Source organism: Polypterus senegalus, chromosome 5 (assembly GCF_016835505.1).
Source record: "Polypterus senegalus isolate Bchr_013 chromosome 5, ASM1683550v1, whole genome shotgun sequence".
Lineage (NCBI taxonomy): Eukaryota > Metazoa > Chordata > Cladistia > Polypteriformes > Polypteridae > Polypterus > Polypterus senegalus.
The window spans coordinates 112,725,479-112,744,166 of NC_053158.1; positions in this window are offsets into that span (position 1 = coordinate 112,725,479).

Here is an 18,688-nt window from a genome sequence, read left to right on the forward strand (position 1 = left end):
TTTTCACTCTGACTGGGATTTATGTAGTGAAAGAACGTGGAAGTTAGTGTACGCATAGATTCATGCATCTGGACTTTTTTTGTGCATACACACATTTCCGTTTTTGTCTGTACATCATGTTTTAGTGTGAATTCTATGCACAGCGCTATGCATGAGACCCCAGAGCTGCAGGAAGGAGCTTTAAGCATACAACTCTAGGACTTTTACATTTTATATGGGACACCAGGGGCCTCATGCATAAACGGTGTGTACGCACAAAAAATGCTCAAATCGCGATGTATAAAACCTAAATTTGGCGTAAAGCCTCGCACATTTTCATGGTAGCTCCAACCCTGGTGTACGCAAGTTCTCTGCTCGGTTTTGCAAACTGCCAGCACCCAGCATCAAAGCAGTGCTACTGTTCCAGTGTGGTTTCCCATTTTTTTTTAGATCCACATCCCTGATGCGGCATTATTAATACATCGAAATTAACTGCATACTGTTTATTAATTTAATGCAGCTGATTGTAATTAACCTGTAACAATATAATGGTCCACAGAATGGTGAAACTATTCCAAATACCATAGCTGCTTCTTCTTTCAGCTGCTCCCGTTAGGGGTTGCCACAGCGGATCATTACTCTCACTGCACCACTCGGAGTATTTATATCACTGTATCTGAGTGGGGAATCACTGCTCTACAGCAGCTGAATGGAAAGAGAATTATTGGTATACAGCATCAAGCTTACGCTGCCTCAGCCATGCTGTCTATTGAACTGCAAACGTTTCAGAGCCTTTCCTCGTGGTTCAGAACCAGTTTCATCCCAAGAACTATAAACACACTCACTCAGTCAATCAAGTGCTCCTAGTAGAACACTATGTACTTATGAATACAATTACCTCACTGTTAAACTTGTTATAGTTATTACAGTTATAATATTGCACAACCTGAGCCACTTTATAAATCACATATTTACTTATGATGACAATATCATTTTTAAGATGAAATGCAGCAAAATATGTTTATTATATTATACAGATATAACTTCATTTAAAGAATACATATTGTTAATAATTAAACATGTGAGGACATAGTGCCGCATCGCTAGCAATGTTCCTTCCTCGTGCTGCATTCTTGCTTGGGCTGGTGTGACACTGGAAGGATAGATGGACAGAATAATTAAACATGTACTATGAAGATATTTCAATGTTCCTTAAAAGTTTTGAAGAATCTGCGTTCTAAGCTTACAGATGGCTTAATGTCTATTACAGAGCTGATTGTGTGGCGATTGGGTATTTGGAGAAAGAAAAGTTAGGACAGGAATTAAGGGTTCGTACATTTGAAAGAGACAGTACTGCTACAATAAAGAATTTCATCGAAGGTCGCGCTGCAAGCATCTTGCATGAGGCATGAACAATCAATGCACCACCGTGTTCCCATGTTTAATAACATGCTTTAACTCCTATCATCATGAAAATGATATCAAGTATACATCTCAGTATTTTAATTATTCAGGGGACTGTAATATCACAAATATAATGGATTCTGTGTCCTGTCATCGGAAGAGAAAGCCTGTTTAAGAAGCATGTACTGATTCACACACATAGAGCACACAGAAGATCAAATACAAAACAAAGCATTTATTGTGCTACTTTAGTTACGATGGTATTTGAGAAACTAGTAAATTAAGTGATTTAAAGATGAAGTTTATGATGTTCTAGTAGGTTAAGGGCTATGTATGTTGATTTGCATATTCAAAGAGGTGTAATTCTGGGATGAGTTGGGGTGGGGCAGCAGGCGCGTGGACGTGCATTACTTTTCATGCTGACCGGGATTTATTAAGCGGAAGAACGTGGAAGTTGGCATTTGCACAGATTGATGCATCTAGATTTTTTTTGTGTGTAAGCACATTTCCGCTTTTGTCCGAACGCCATGTTATAGTGTGAATTCTATGCACAGCGTTATTTTTCTGCATAACTCCGCACTGTCTTTTGGAATGCAGCCGCAGAGAGCTTAAACAACTCGGCACATCCACATAAAAAATGACAAGGGGTGAGCGAGAAACTTACAAGGTGAGTGATTTCCATGGATGGATCAAGCCAAAGAGAAGCGCATAGACAGAGGTTCAAATTGCTGCGTACCACAACTAACCAGACACAGGGGTTTATGTACCCTAAGGATACGTTTTGGACGTGTTCGAAACAAAAGATAAAGGGGTGCCTACGTGAGAGACATGGGGTGTATTGTATTCAAATGTTTATTATGGGACCTACGTGCTTTACATGAGTTTTATAGACTTTTATAGTACCATTGTGAGTATGGGACGTGACTGACTGGTGTGTTAATAAATAACAAGATAAAGGAGGAGCACAGTTCAACAAATAACAGTCTCATCTAACAAGATGTGGGGCAGAACAGTTATACATGAGACCCCAGATGTGTCATGAATCCACCTAAAATATCTGGCATCCAGGGCAGATCCTTCCTTTGATTCACTACATAAACAATTTTAAATTTTAAATGTAAGTAACAAGGAAACAAATATTATGTTTGCAAGCATTTTTTAAACAGTTTAGTACTTTCATAAGCAATTTGGATAAAATGCAGGACAATTAAATTCAGGGAACAGGCACTGTATCACTGTATTTTAAGTACAAGGACATTTGTTCTCAGTATTCACAGATAAAAAAGAGGATTCGCAGTGTCTGCTTTCAAGTCTTCATTTCTGTAAAATGTTCAACACCCTCATCAAAATTCCTCACCTTTATACATTCATGTTCATTTGAAAGTAAAGCTTGAAAAAAAATTAATGTCAATCATTTTGGAATCTTTCTGGTCGTGAAGCAATAGACACACTGATACTCATGAAGGACCTTAAAGAAAAGAAATATAAAGACTCCAAGAAAAAAGTTCACTAAAATATTGATAAATTTATCTTAATAAAGAATTTCTTTAAAATCAGTTTTTGTTTGCCAAATATTTAATTTTTATGTAAGAGGATCACAACTTAAACTTAAAATTAAAATACTTTATAAAATATTTGCCAGTTATTTATGTATTTATTGATTTAATTGAGTGGACATTTAATGCAAAGTAATTTAAAACTACTGCTACATTGATTTTTTTTTATTGAGAAGGTATCTCAAGAGAAGTGAACATTTTATATGCTATTTTCATTAATGTGTATGAGTAATATTAATGACAGAAGGCATACATTGAACTGTGCTATATGTGGTCAATTTATTATTTTTTATTTGATATAAATTTCTAAAAATGTTACTGTAATAGGTGGCATGGTGGCGCAGTGGGTAGTGCTGCTGCCTTGCAGTAAGGAGACCTGGGTTCACTTCTCGGGTCCTCCCTGTGTGGAGTTTGCATGTTCTCACCGTGTCTGCGTGGGTTTCCTCCAGGTGCTCCGGTTTCCTCCCACACTCCAAAGACATTCAGGTTAGGTGCATTGGTAATCCTAAATTGTCCTTAGTATGTGTGTTTGTGCCCTGTGGTGGGCTGACACCCTGTCTTGGGTTTGTTTCCTGCATTGCACCCTGTGTTGGCTGGGATTGGCTCCAGCTAACCCCCGTGACCCTGTAGTTAGGATATAGCGGGTTGGATAATGGATGGATGGATGGTTACTGCAATATCACAGAAATAAACCTGAAAATACTTGTTAATTATAATCTTATATTAATGTTCACAAGTGATAAATTGTTCTTATAAATGCTAGTCATATAAGAAAACTAATTATACAGACACGTTAAGTTTGTTTTCTTGATTACTTTGTGTCAAATTCCTTGACAAGACATTTTATGTTTAGTTTTTTAGCTCTTACTTTTTTAATAGAGAGAACTGCTAAACTTAATAGTCTCACCTGTGACATAGTTAATCTCTAATATTTTTTTTTATCAATCACAGTTTTCTAAATATTCTTTTATCTGTTGCTGCCATTACTGGTATTGTCAAAAACTAAATACCTGCAGTACAAATATCAGGCAAACTTGAAGCTGGTGCAAATACATGAAAAGAATTTATCTTACCTTTCATTTACAGCTTCAGTTACTAGAAGCAATACATACATACAATCATCCCCATAAAATTAACCTCATTCTGAGTTTTGCTGTCTTTCATGAATAATAGATATAGTGTTCAGAAATTTAATTGTTGCTTTCCAACACTCCTGATATGTTCCATGAAAGCACTCCCTATAACATTTTTTCATGTGTTAGGTGACAAATGCACTAGTATTCATAATATTTTGTAGAAGACTGGCCTCAATGTAAAAGAAAAATCACTGTTATTTTATATTCTGCATTGCACATGCAACTGACTTGTTAACCGCATTTTCACATGTTGTTGCTCGGCTTGCTGCCCAGTCACTTATGCTACTACCCAGCTACCCCACTCTTAATTTCAAGAACAGGGTTGCAACTGACAATTTAAAAGTGTTCGGGTTTCAAACTGTATGACCAATGACAACTGCTATCCTGATCACATGCACTTAGGGCCATGCAGTTGCTATACCACTCCATCAGACCACAAACGCACCCTTAAGTTGGTTTCAGTATGTATTGCTAGGTTCTTTGCTTGTATGCTCTGCTCAGTCATGATTACAGTACATCTCATATACTGTTACTTACAAATAGATTAAAAATTCACTATGGGATAATTTGCATCTGACACACCTGTCTTGCACATTGTCTCTGACCCATTATCTGTCTTTTATTTCTGAATGGACAAGTAGTAATTTCCTCAAGCTAAATAAGAAGAAACTAAAATGTGCAGAGAGCTTATTTCTTTCTTTCACAAGGCAGGAACAAACCCAGGCTGCAGGATAGGGCACCAGTCCATTGCAGGGTGAACACACACACCCCAAACACACATCACCAATTCACCTAACCTGCATGTCTTTGGACAGGGGTAGAAAACTGGAAAAGGCAGAGGAAACTCATGCTGATATAAGTGACTGGAATCTATCTTACTCCACTTTGTGTCGGAAATAAGCCAACTAAGAGGCAGTGAAATTGAATTTTATTTTCTTGTCCCTTTCCAGAAACAAAAACAAAAAAAAAAACCCAACAGGATATCATGCAAATAGTTTTTTGCCAATGCCCCTACAGCATCCACTAATCATCTGGTGGCTTAACAGAGAAGCCCAGTGCAAATGGTTTGTGGGGTGTAACATTAATTAGCACCCATACTATAAAATATGATTGGTATGTTACTAACTATATACAGAAACAATTGATTTTTCACACTTTCATAACTAAAAGCTCCAAAAAATTACAAAGACAGATTACACTTTGCTACTTTGAAACAAGGAGAACAACTCCACACAGGGAGGACCCAGGACATAAATCCTGTTCTCCTTCATGTCAGCAGTACTACCACTGCCCATTCATGAAACACAAAATAATATTTACAAATTTCCATATTTAGCTAGTGGGAAAAATTCTAATTCATATTGTACATTAGTTTCTGATGTTATTCGTGATAATGATAATGACTATACCAAAACAGCAAGAGTTCCACATTTATTCATTCATTAAAATGCATCACAAAAAGTCAACCAATAGGTAGGTTGATCTGAAAGGCAAAGCTCTCGATTTACCGGTCAGTCTACATTCCTCACCTATGGTCATGAGCTTTGGGTAGTGACCGGAAAAACTTGGATCATGAATACAACAAGCCGGAACAAGCTTCCTTCACAGGGTGTCTGTGCTCAGCTTTAGAAATAACCTCTTGAGAGGTGTTTCAGTCATGTATAACTGAGAGGAGACCTTGGAGTAAACCTAGGACACGCTGGAGATGTTATATCTCTCAACTATTGTAGGAATGCCTTGGTATCCCCCAGGAGGAGCTGGGAAAAGGTATGTCTAGGCATCTTTGGTCTCCATGCTGTGTCCATGACCTAGATAAGTAGCATAAAATGGATTGATGTTAGGTTTAGCAAGAAATATTTAAGCTTACAGAATACAAGCAGATATGGTCTAATTGTCAATTTAAAACTTAATTAGACACAGTGTATTGCTGTTTTAAAGGGTTCCAGACAATTGAAATGTGAAATACATGTCTATACTATGTCTCTGTCACATGTTGTCTAATTTATGGGCTACTTTTTACAACTGAGTCTAGTATTTGTATAGGGTAGACAGATCATACTCCTGTTTACCTACAAACAGAAGGTTGGAAACTCCTGAGAACCATGTCTCAATAAATTGGAATTATATTGATGGAAATTAATAATTGTTCAAGTGTTCCCTGAATGCTGGGAAGCAAAAGGTTAACAAAAGTCCATACTCTATAATAGTTATTTGGGGCTGTAAGTCAAAAATAGGTCATTAATTTAGAGCGTGATTTGAGAAAAACAGATGGTGTGCAAATAGTACTATTCAACAAAAACATTTCTTTATACAGCACACTTTCGTGCAAAAAATGTAACTCAAAGTGCTTTACAAGATGTAAAAGAGAAAGTTTCAACAAAACAAAAAGCAAGTAAGATTAGGTAAGATATTAATGAATAAGTAACAAAGAAAAAGTAAAAAATGATTTAATAAAAAGCACACATACATACTGTATGTATATATATATATATATGTATATATATTGTGGCACCTGGCCGGGACGTCCAGGAGGACCAGAGGAGGGCTTGTACCTCCTCCAGACCGTGAGGGGGCATCCGTCCTGGTTACGCTGGTGGCCTCGGGTAGAGGGCATGGAAGCCCAGCCCTGTAGGGGCCTGTGACCACCGCCAGGCGGCGCCCCGCTGCCTGAACAGCCCTGGAGCCCAGCACTTCCGCCACACCAGGAAGTACTGGGGGGAAGACGACAGGGGACACCCGGACAGCTTCCGGGTGCGCAGCCGGCACTTCCGCCACACAAGGGCGTGTCTGCGGAGGAGTGCCGGGAAGCAGCTGGAGCCCATCAGGGTTCCAATAAAAGGGGCCGCCTCCCTCCAGTCATTGGCGAGAGTCGGGAGGAAGGAAGACGGAGTTAGAGTGAGGACTGGAGGCGGCCAGGAGAGAAAGACAAAAGGACTGTGTGGCCTGAACTTTGGGGGATCAGTGCAGGAGGCACTGGGGTTGGTAGTGCACAAAGTTTGTAAATATTGTATATAATAAAGGGTGTGTGGTGAAACTATGTTGTCTGTCTGCCTGTGTCCGGGCCAGCGTTCACAATATACACTGCTCACAAAAATTAAAGGAACACTTTTTTTATTGGGCCTGGCATGAAACCAATTAAACCTGTCTGATAATTTTCTGGTTGGTTAAGCAGCTGAGGTCATTTTTAATCACTTTCAGCTGTATTGGTGTTCATGGACTTAACGACAGGTGCACTAAAGTGGCAACAATTAGAAAACCCTCAAAACAGGACTGGTTTTACATGTGGAGGTCATTTCAAGTTTCTCCCTCTTGATCTTTTTGGCTGGTTTTCCACTCGTGCTAGTTTTGGCTTGAGTAATTATCTCTACTGGCAGTATGAGGCGATTCCTTAACCCTACAGAAGTTGCACAGGTTGTCCAACTTCTCCAGGATGGCACATCCACACGTGCTGCAGCAAGAAGGTTTAATGTGTCTCCCAGCACAATCTCCAGAACATGGAGGAGATTTCAGGAGACTGGCTGTTATTCTCGGAGAGCTGGACAGGGCCGTAGAAGGTCCTCAACCCATCAGCAGGACCGATACCTGCTCTTTGTGCAAGGCGGAACAGGCTGAGCACTGCTTGTGCCCTACAGAATGACCTCCAGAGGGCCACTGGTGTGAATGTCTCTACCCAAACAATCAGGAACAGACTTCATGAAGATGGCCTGAGGGCCCGACGTCCTGTAGTGGGCCCTGTGCTCACTGCCCATCACCATGGAGCTCAACTGGCATTTGCTCAAGAACACCAGAATTGGCAAGTCCGCCACTGGCGCCCTGTACTTTTTACAGACGAGAGCAGGTTCACCCTGAGCAGCTGTGATAGATGTGAAAGAGTCTGGAGAAGACAAGGAGAACGATATGCTGCCTGCAACATCGTTCAACATGACAGGTTTGGTGGTGGGTCAGTGATGGTCTGGGGAGGCATATCCATGGAGGGACGCACAGACATCTACTGCGTAGGAAATGGTGCTCTGACTGCCATAAGGTATCGAGATGAAATCCTTGAACCCATTGTCAGACCCTACGCTGGTGCAGTAGGTCCTGGTTTCCTCCTAATGCACGACAATGCCCGGCCTCATGTGGCAAGAGTATGCAGGCAGTACCTGGAGGATGAAGGAATTGAAACAATTGAATGGCCTTCACGATCCCCTGACTTAAACCCAATAGAACATCTGTGGGACATTATATTTCGGTCCATTAGGCGCCGCCATGTTGCTCCTCAGACTGTACAACAGCTCAGGGATGCCCTCATACAGATCTGGAAGGAAATGCCACAAGACACCATCCGTCGTCTCATTAGGAGCATGCCCCGACGTTGTCAAGCATGCATACAAGGTCGTGGGGGCCACACAAGATACTGAAAAGCATTTTGAGTAGCAGAAATTAAGTTTTTGAAAAATGGACTAGCCTGCCACATCTTCATTTCACTCTGATTTTAGGGTGTCTACACAATTGAGCCCTCTGTAGGCAGAAAACTTTTATTTCCATTAAAAGACTTGGCATCCTTTTGTTCCTAAGACATTGCCCTGTCGTTATTTGTATAGATATCCAACTTCATATTGAGATCTGATGTATCTAATGTGTTTCTTTAAAGTTTTCCTTTAATTTTTGTGAGCAGTATATATATATATATATATATATAATGGTAGATAGGGGGCGCTCTCGCTCCCTTGAACCCCTGTCCAGACACCAGGTAGAAGTCCTCAAATCGACTTTCTTACTCTTCCACAGTGCACAAAGCACACTCTCCACCACAATACTCATATAAATCACAATAATACACAATAAACAATCCTCCAGCTCCCAGACGCGTTGCCACCCTTCCACCCAGCTCAGCTCGCCATCTGGGAGCTCCCACAGTCCTTTTATATCTCCTGACCTGGTAGTGTTCCCAATCCCCAGTCCATGTGTTTCTCAATCACTTCTGGGTCAGGTAAAAGTTCTTTTCTTCAACCCGGAAGTCAGTCGCTCTTCCTATGACGAACTTCCGGGTCATAGGGCACAAATGAGTCTTCAGTCCTCCCTGCAGCACCCTCTTGTGGCCCCTGAGGTATCCAGCAAGGCTGAGGATAATAAAGACAGCGTCCATGATTCCCTGCTGGTCTTCGGGGCACCTCCATACTGCAGGGAGGGCTCCATCTGGCAGCCCGAGTGTTTTGGAAATGAAAAGAGTGTCAGACAGAGTGTTGTTTAAGAATCTGGAAATTGAAGGTGTGATGATGACTGTCATTATTGCATGTGCTCCACAAGTTGGGTGTGGAAGATGGATGAGAAAGAAAATTTCTGGAGTAAGCTGGCAGGTATGGTGTCAAGGAGAGGAATGAAGAAGGTCAGATGATAGAGGATTTTGTGAATAGGACGGACATGACTGTGGTGAATACACATTTTAAGAAAAGAGAGGAGCACAGGGTGATGTACAAGAGTGGAGGAAGATGTGCATAGGTGGATTATATCCTGTGTAGAAGTGTCAGTCTTAAGGAAACTGAAGACTGGAGACTGCAAAGTGGAGGTAGGGGAAAGCATAGTTAGGCAGAATAGGATAGTGGTCTGTAGGATGAAGCTGGAGGTCAAGAAGAGGAGGGGAGTGAGGATAGAGCCTAGGATCAAATGGTGGAAGTCAAAAAAGGAAGACTGTAAGGTGTTTGGTGAAAAGAATATATCTCCACAGGTGCAATAGGGGTCATGGTATTTGAGGATGTGTGAAAGCCTTATTTTGATTTGAGTTATTGCATTTTTTTCTTATTGTTTATTCATGTTTTGTTGATGATGACAATGATGATGATGACGATGATGGTGATATAATTTTAATGTCATTTTCTGTGGTTTTACGCTACCATTTTGTGGCATTTTCTTATGCTTGTGACCATGCTGTTTATGACAATAGTAACATAGGTTTGGTACAAACCATCATATATGCATGGTGCACTGCATTATTTAGACATGCCTTAAATTAAAGACCAAGCAAAGCTTAATGTTAGTTAGAAAAAAGTAAAACAGAACAGTTTTAGGACATTTGCCTATAATTCTGGTCATGGTTTCTGGTTCAGTGCATTGAGTTTGACATTTAGTTTGGTTAACTCTACTGGTATTTTTGACAACTGTTAGTTTAAAAACAACACTCTTGCATCCTCCTGTTTGTTTCCTCCATTCCTGGTTTAATTTCTATCTCTAGTACAAGAAATATTACTCTTGTAATCTCTCTACCCTTTTTGAGAGGTCAGCACAGAAGAGAGACCCAGACATAATTGGGTTTCTACATTGTTGGTTTTGTGAGCTTACTTTGTCCTTGCCAAAAGGAACTAATATTGACTTACTGTGACAGTATATTTTATTATTCCAACTCAATGACATCCCTTATTAATCATATCATAATCATTATTTATGAGGCAGAGCATTAAAAAGAAAAAAACACTTCCCAATAGCAAAGGCCGTAAGTGCATAATTGCTTAGGACAAATAAATCTCAGAGACAATACCGTATATAATCCTGAACACCAGAAAGTCTTTCATTTCTTTTTCTAACACACTTAATCCAGACTAGAGTCATTAGGGTTGGGGAAACAGACCCTGAAAAGGACGCTGGGTATTCATAGGCAGGTCTTTATATGTCTCCACACATTCATTCACTGTTGGTAACCAAGCCTCCTCTAGGATTTCCTTAAGGGTCTTTAGTTTACGTAGGTGACCACTGAATAGACTATCATAGAAATAAGTTATGTACCTTGGAATAACTGCCTCAGAACAACAACTTATATTTAACAATCCCTGAATTAAAATAGTACACACAATGATACAAGACAGTTTGTAGTTCCTTTACTAGATATGACCCTTTCTTGACTCCGTTTCCTTCCTCATTTTGTAACAAACAGGACAAATGCCCTACAAATTGAGATTCAGACTTTGATCTCAACCCAGAGGAATGCAACCAGAACCACATTACTACAAACCTACTCTGAAAGAAAACTGTTTGAGATAAAGACCCCACCTGGTCTCCCAAGACTATATCCTTGTCAGAGCATGGTAGTCCATGTATTGTACTCCCTTGAGGTAACAAGGCGATTTATCTTTTGCCTGCACAACCTCCTGATATTGCTTCTCTCAAATAGAGCAGTAGATCTTGTGGTCGCTAAAGTGTAGGCAGTTCTTCTTCCCTGTCCTTGTACTTTGTGGGAATAGCCCAGAGACCCATATCTGTATGGACTGAATGTTTACAGTGGGTTGGGCAGTGCCAAAACTGAATGTGTACCCAGGTCTTCTTTCAAGTGTTCCAAGGCATCTTGGCACACCAATGACCACTGCCACAAAGTTCCCATCCTAAACAGTTGATGCAATAGTTTTGTAATAGTAGTGTGGTGTCAGGAAATCTTGGAACAAACTTCTGGAACCCCAACCACCATTAATAGAGGGGCTTCAGAGCTTTGATGTTTCATGGTGGAAAGTAGTCCACAAGAGTGACAATCTTTTCTGGGTCCATTTTTATACCTTTGGCTGACACTACATGCCCCAGGAAGGTCAGTTAAAGTTTCATGACACTTTTCAACATACTGTTTAATATGCTTTATCTGCATTGGATATACTCTGTATGCTCAATGATGACCAGATACCTCATGGATGGTCTAAATGTGAAGATTTATTACAGCGATATGATCAAATTTATATTTCCATATCTTCTCATCTCTGCATTAAGAGTTGTACCATGGTATGCTGTGACTAGTTTCTACTATTAACAGGACTGATATTCTCAACTGGCATTGCTAAATAATAATTTAAACAAGGCCATCTTAACTTATCTAGACCCTTTCTTTGAACTTAAATCCCTCCAACTCAGGCAATGTATATTCCCTAATTCCTTGGTGCATGATGATGTCTGTTGTTTTGATCGAATCAAGGCTCAGGAGCATTGACATGGCCTCAGTGTTATCCTGAAGCACAAAACACACACATCGGAGCTTTCCTGCTATTCCCTTTTGCTGTCAGAAAATGGTTGATTGTACCACCCCTCTTAAGCAGCTCATCAGACAATTTTATTTTTTTCCTTGGGTCTGATAAGAGTGCTCCTAGTGTCTATGACAACATCCCTGGAGAGAAAATCAAAAAACAGCATATTCAAAACACTTATAAAAAAAAACACACACACGCAAAATGAAAATAATCTTTAATGAAATGAAAATGATTATTTAAAAACTCAAAAAAGTTCAAGTATCAATACTGATAATATGAGAAATAGTCGTTTATCCAGATAATAAAGATTGCAAACCAGTTATCAGTTAACCAGGCTTCACCTCTTCAAAATATACAATCATAACTAGTGGTGGTCTTCTTTTCAGCCAAAATGTGGTGAGCTGTTTCCTCATTCTGATTAGGGCTTCTACTGCTCTTTCCTAAATGCATTTTTCCTTCTCCATACAACTGTCATTAAAATTTTTCTTCCTGAATGGAACCATCCTCTTACAGCAAACCAGTGATTTCAGTTGGCCCTTTTACTAATCATTATTCCCACTGATAATGGTGATATTACAACCTTCTTCACAAACAAACACAAACCAATTTTAGCACACTATATTAACGAACAGACTTTAGAACTTTTACAAAAAGGAAACAACCAACGAGTACAGTCAAACAATGAAATGGATGACATGACAATTCCTCTTGGCAGAACATTTCAATTATAGTACATTCATCAACAAAACATAATGATGGTTTGACTATTGTTTCATTAATAGCTTCAATGAGTTAAAACTTTGCATGAGTGATGGTACATGTCCATTAAGCAGGAAAGAGTAACACAATACCATCAGCTCTTAAATTGGAAAGTCTGTTTATTCATTTTACTGAATCTGTGCCTAATTTAGGTTTTCTCTGCGATACTGATCTATTGCACAATGTAATACTGATCAATCCATGGCCTGCATTTTTCAGCTCAGCCAAGACATGTAGAAAATTTAATTCATTTTCTTACCATACAGGAGACAGAAACATTAATTAATGTATTGATTTCTAAATATGATGGGTATTTGCAATACTTTTTTCACATTGGTCAATGCTTTGTTTAAAGGTTTGAATTTCCAGCCAGTAGTTAACTTGAAATGTTGCAATATGAATTTTGACAAGTAAGAAGTGTGATCTTTAAACTATTTTCTTAATCTTCTGCATAGGTTTATTGTTAGGTTTTGGTCAGATTTTAAAATCATCACTCTCAATTGCTTTCACAACCTTTTTAAACACAGTGTATCATGGGAAATATTTCTGAATATACTTCTTGACCAAATTGTGCATGCTTTCTTAAAATTCAATGGAGAAGTAGAGCAACTTTAATAGGTAGATTCTTTAGTTTTGAAATGCATGCACATTGGAATGATTTTCCTACTACTGTAAGCATGCACCGCTGTTTTAATATTTAAAATTAATAAGGCTGACCCACAACTTTATCATGGTTAAATCTGCTAACTAGGCTGTTCACACTGCTTAATGTCTATTTTACTATTTGTCTTAAATAAAGAATAAGAATTCTGTACAGTGATTAGTTCCAATTACATATTTTCTTTTTGTTTTTAAAATTCTACGTTGGTGCTACTAATTCAATCAAGCTGCTGCTCTTGGCAACTAAATTGTTAATAGCTGTGGCTGTGAGCATAGGTGTTGCAAAGAAGTCACTGCAATACATTTACAGGGAAAAAACAACTCCAAAATTAAAAACACTGAATTCATTGCATGGGCCACCTAAATCTGCAGTCTATATATGTTCCACCTGTTGTAATAAGTTAAAGTAAAACAGTTCATTGTTAGAACTTTATTGACTGACTGTAGTTTTCAGGGTAAAGCCATCCATCCATCCATCCATTTTCCAACCCACTGAATCAGAATACAGGGTCACGAGGGTCTGCTGGAGCCAATTCCAGCCAACACAGGATACAAGGCAGAAAGCAATACCGGGCAGGGCGCCAACCCACCGCAGGACACATACACCCACACCAAGCACACACTAGTGCCAATTTAGATCCACCTAATCTGCATGTCTTTGTAGTTGTAGTTAAACCCCTACTTAAGAAACATAATCTAGACCCCTCAGCTCTTAAAAATTTTAGACCCATCTCTAACCTGCCTTTCTTAAGTAAAATTCTGGAGAAGGCAGTTATTATGTAGTTAAATGACCACCTCAATAAACATGCTATTCTTGATAAATTTCAGTCGGGTTTTAGAACAAATCACAGAACAGAAAATGCACTTATTAAAGTAGTAAATGATCTGCGACAGTGGGCATTTATCTGTTCTCATCCTCTTAGATCTGAGTGCCGCATTTGACACCATTGATCATAATATTCTTAGAAATCGCCTTAGTCAATGGGTGGGCCTCTCTGGCAGTGTCTTAAATTGGTTTGAATCCTACCTGGCAGGGAGAAAATTCTTTGTTAGTTGTGGTAATTACAACTCAAAGACACATGATATCCGATATGGTGTTCCACAAGGCTCTATCCTGGGTCCGCTGCTATTCTTAATCTACATGCTTCTGTTAGGTCAGATTATCTCAGGGCACAACGTGAGCTACCACAGCTATGCTGATGACACACAGCTGTATTTATCAATAGCACCTGATGACCCCGATTCTCTTGATTCACTAACACAATGAAAAAAGAGAAAACTGAAATCTTAGTGATTGGCAATAATGGATACAATGAGGCTATTAGAAATAAACTGGATACATTAGGATTAAAAGTCAAGATGGAGGTAAAAAGCTTAGGGGTAACTGTTGACTGTAATCTAAATTTTAAATTGCATATTAATCAGATCACTAGGACAGCATTTTTTCACTTAAGAAACATAGCAAAAGTTAGACCTCTTATATCACTGAAAGATGCTGAGAAATTAGTTCACGCGTTTGTTTTCAGTAGACTAGATTACTGTAACGCACTCTTCTCAGGACTACGCAAAAAAGACATAAATCATTTGCAACTAGTGTAGAATGCAGCTGCTAGAATCCTAACTAGAAAAAGAAAATCTGAGCACATCTCTCCAGTTTTGATGTCACTACACTTGTTACCTGTGTCATTCAGGATTGACTTTAATATTCTGCTTATGGTTTATAAAGCCTTAAATAACATTGCCCCATCTTATATATTAGAATGCCTGACACCTTATATTCCAAATCATAACCTCAGATCCTCAAATGAGTGTCTCCTTAGAATTCCAAGAACAAACTTAAAAAAGTGTTGAGGCGGCCTTCTGCTGTTATGCACCTAAAATCTGGAATAGCCTGCCAATAGGAATTCGCCAGGCTAATACAGTGGAGCACTTTAAAAAACTGCTGAAAACACATTACTTTAACATGGCTTTCTCGTAACTTCACTGTAATTAAAATCCTTATACTCTGTATCAACAACAACAACAACATTTATTTATATAGCACATTTTCATACAAAAAGTAGCTCAAAGTGCTTTACATAATGAAAAAAATAAAAATAAAAGACAAAATAAGAAATTAAAATAAGACAACATTAGTTAACATAGAAAAGGAGTAAGGTCCGATTGCCAGGGTGGACAGAAAAAACAAAAAAAAAAATTCCAGACAACTGGAGAAAAAAAAAAAAATCTGCAGGGGTTCCAGGCCATGGGACCGCCCAGTCCCCTCTGGGCATTCTACCTACCATAAATGAAATAGTCCTCTTTGTAGTTAGGGTTCTCATGGAGTCACTTGATGTTGATGGTCATACAGACTTCTGACTTTTAATCAATCCATCATTGTTGGAACATCACGGTGCTCTGAGTAGATGCACCACCACCAAAAGGACACCGGAAAAGAAAACAGAAGAGAGAGTAGGGGTTAGTACAGATTTTAGAGCCACCATGAATAGTTATTATAATGAGTTGGATATACAGAGTATTAGGATTTTAAGTACAGTGAAGGTATGAGAAGGCCATGTTAAAAGTAATGTGTTTTCAGTAGTGTTTTAAAGTGCTCTGCTGTATTAGCCTGGCGAATTCCTATTGGCAGGCTATTCCAGATTTTAGGTGCATAACAGCAGAAGGCCGCCTCACCACTTTTAAGTTTTGTTCTTGGAATTGTAAGGAGATACTCATTTGAGGATCTGAGGTTACGATTTGGAATATAAGGTGTCAGACATTCCGATATATAAGATGGGGCGAGATGTTTCTTAAGTGAAAAAATGCTGTCCTAGTGATCTGATTAATATACGATTTAAAATTTAGATTACAGTCAACAGTTACCCCATCTTGACTTTTAATCCTAATGTATCCAGTTTATTTCTAATAGCCTCATTGTATCTATTATTGCCAATCACTAAGATTTCAGTTTTCTCTTTATTTAATTTGGGAAAGTTACTATTCATCCATTCTGAGATACAAGTCAGACATTGTGTTAGTGAATCATAAGAAACGGGTTCATCAGGTGCTATTGATAAGTACAGTTGTGTGTCATCAGCATAGCTGTGATAACTCACGTTGTGCCCTGAGATAATCTGACCTAATGGAAGCATTTAGATTGAGAATAACAGCGGACCCAGGATAGAGCCTTGTGGAACACCATATCGGATATCATGTGTCTTCAAGTTGTAATTACCACAACTAACAAAGAATTTTCTCCCTGCCAGGTAGGATTCAAACCAATTTAAGACACTGCCAGAGAGGCCCACCCATTGACTATGGCGATTTCTAAGAATATTATGATCAATGGTGTCAAATGCAGCACTCAGATCTAAGAGGATGAGAACAGATAAATGGCCTCTGTCTGCATTTACCCGCAAGTCATTTACTACTTTAACAAGTGCAGTTTCTGTGCTGTGATTTGTTCTAAAACCCGACTGAAATTTATCAAGAATAGCATGTTTATTGAGGTGGTCATTTAACTGCACAATGACTGCCTTCTTCAGAACTTTACTTAAGAAAGGCAGGTTAGAGATGGGTCTAAAATTTTCAAGAACCGAGGGGTCGAGATTAAGTTTCTTAAGTAGGGGTTTAACTACAGCAGTCTTAAGACAGTCTGGGAAGACCCCCGTATCTAATGAAGAATTTACTATGTCAAGAACATTATCAATTAGCACGTCCGATACTTCTTTGAAAAACTTTGTTGGTATTGGGCCAAGGATGCAGGTGGAGGGTTTCAATTGAGAAATTATTTTATGTAAATCAGGTAAATCTATCCTAGTGAAAGAGTTTAATTTGTTTATAATGGAATGCTGGGATTTAGGAGGAACCTTAGTGTTGGGGAGATATACTATGTTATTTTTTTTTTGTTACAGCAATAGCAGAGAAATAGCAGCGCCTCTCAAGACAGACAGTGTTATTGTATTCTGTTATTTTAACTTTTAATATTTCATAGTGGACAGTTAGTTTAGTCTTCCTCCATTTATGCTCTGCTTTACAGCATGTTCTCTTTAAATCAGACAATCAATCAATCAATGTAAATAAATTAAAATCATGAATATCTGATAATGATAATAGTGAAAATAATAGTGAAAATAATAATAATATTATAGTACTGCATGCCCCTGAACACCAGTGGCCTCATGACACACTGCTATTGTGGGCTGCATCAGGAGTGGGCAGGAGGAGGAGTACAGGAAGCTAATCAAAGACTTTGTTAAATGGTGCGACTCAAACCACTTACATCTTAACACCAGCAAAACCAAGGAGCTGGTGGTGGATTTTAGGAGGCCCAGGCCCCTCATGGACCCTGTGATCATCAGAGGTGACTGTGTGCAGAGGGTGCAGACCTATAAATATCTGGGAGTGCAGCTGGATGACAAATTGGACTGGACTGCCAATACTGATGCTCTATGTAAGAAAGGTCAGAGCCGACTATACTTTCTGAGCAGGTTGGCATCCTTCAACATCTGCAGTAAGATGCTGCAGATGTTCTACCAGACAGTTGTGGCGAGTGCCCTCTTCTACGTGGTGGTGTGCTGGGGTGGCAGCATAAAGATGAAAGACGCCTCACGCCTGGACAAACTTGTTAAGAAGGCAGGCTCTATTGTAGGAGTAAAGTTGGACAGTTTAATATCTGTGGCAGAGCGATGGGCATTAAACAAACTCCTGTCAATCATGAATAATCCACTGCATCCACTGAACAGTGTCATCTCCAGGCAGAGGAGTAGCTTCAGTGACAGACTTTTGTCACTGTCCTGCTCCACTGACAGACTGAGGAGATCGTTCCTCCCCCACACTATGCAACTTTTCAATTCCACCTGGGGAGTAAATGCTAACATTACTCAAAGTTATTGTCTGCTTTTTTTATTTTTTCATTTTTATTACAATTTAATTTAATATTGTTTCTTTGTATCAGTATACTGCTGCTGGATTATTTGAATTTCCCCTTAGGATTAATAAAGTATCTATCTATCTATCTATCTATCTATCTATCTATCTATCTATCTATCTATCTATCTATCTATCTATAAACTGTGCGTATGCACAGAAATGTTGCGTAAGAACTTTTCCACGTTCAAATCGTGATGTATAAAACCTACACTTGGCGTAAAGCCACGCACTTTTCCACGGTACCTCATGCCTTGTTGTACGCAAATTCTCCGCTCGGTTTTGCAGACTGGTGGCACCCAGCGTC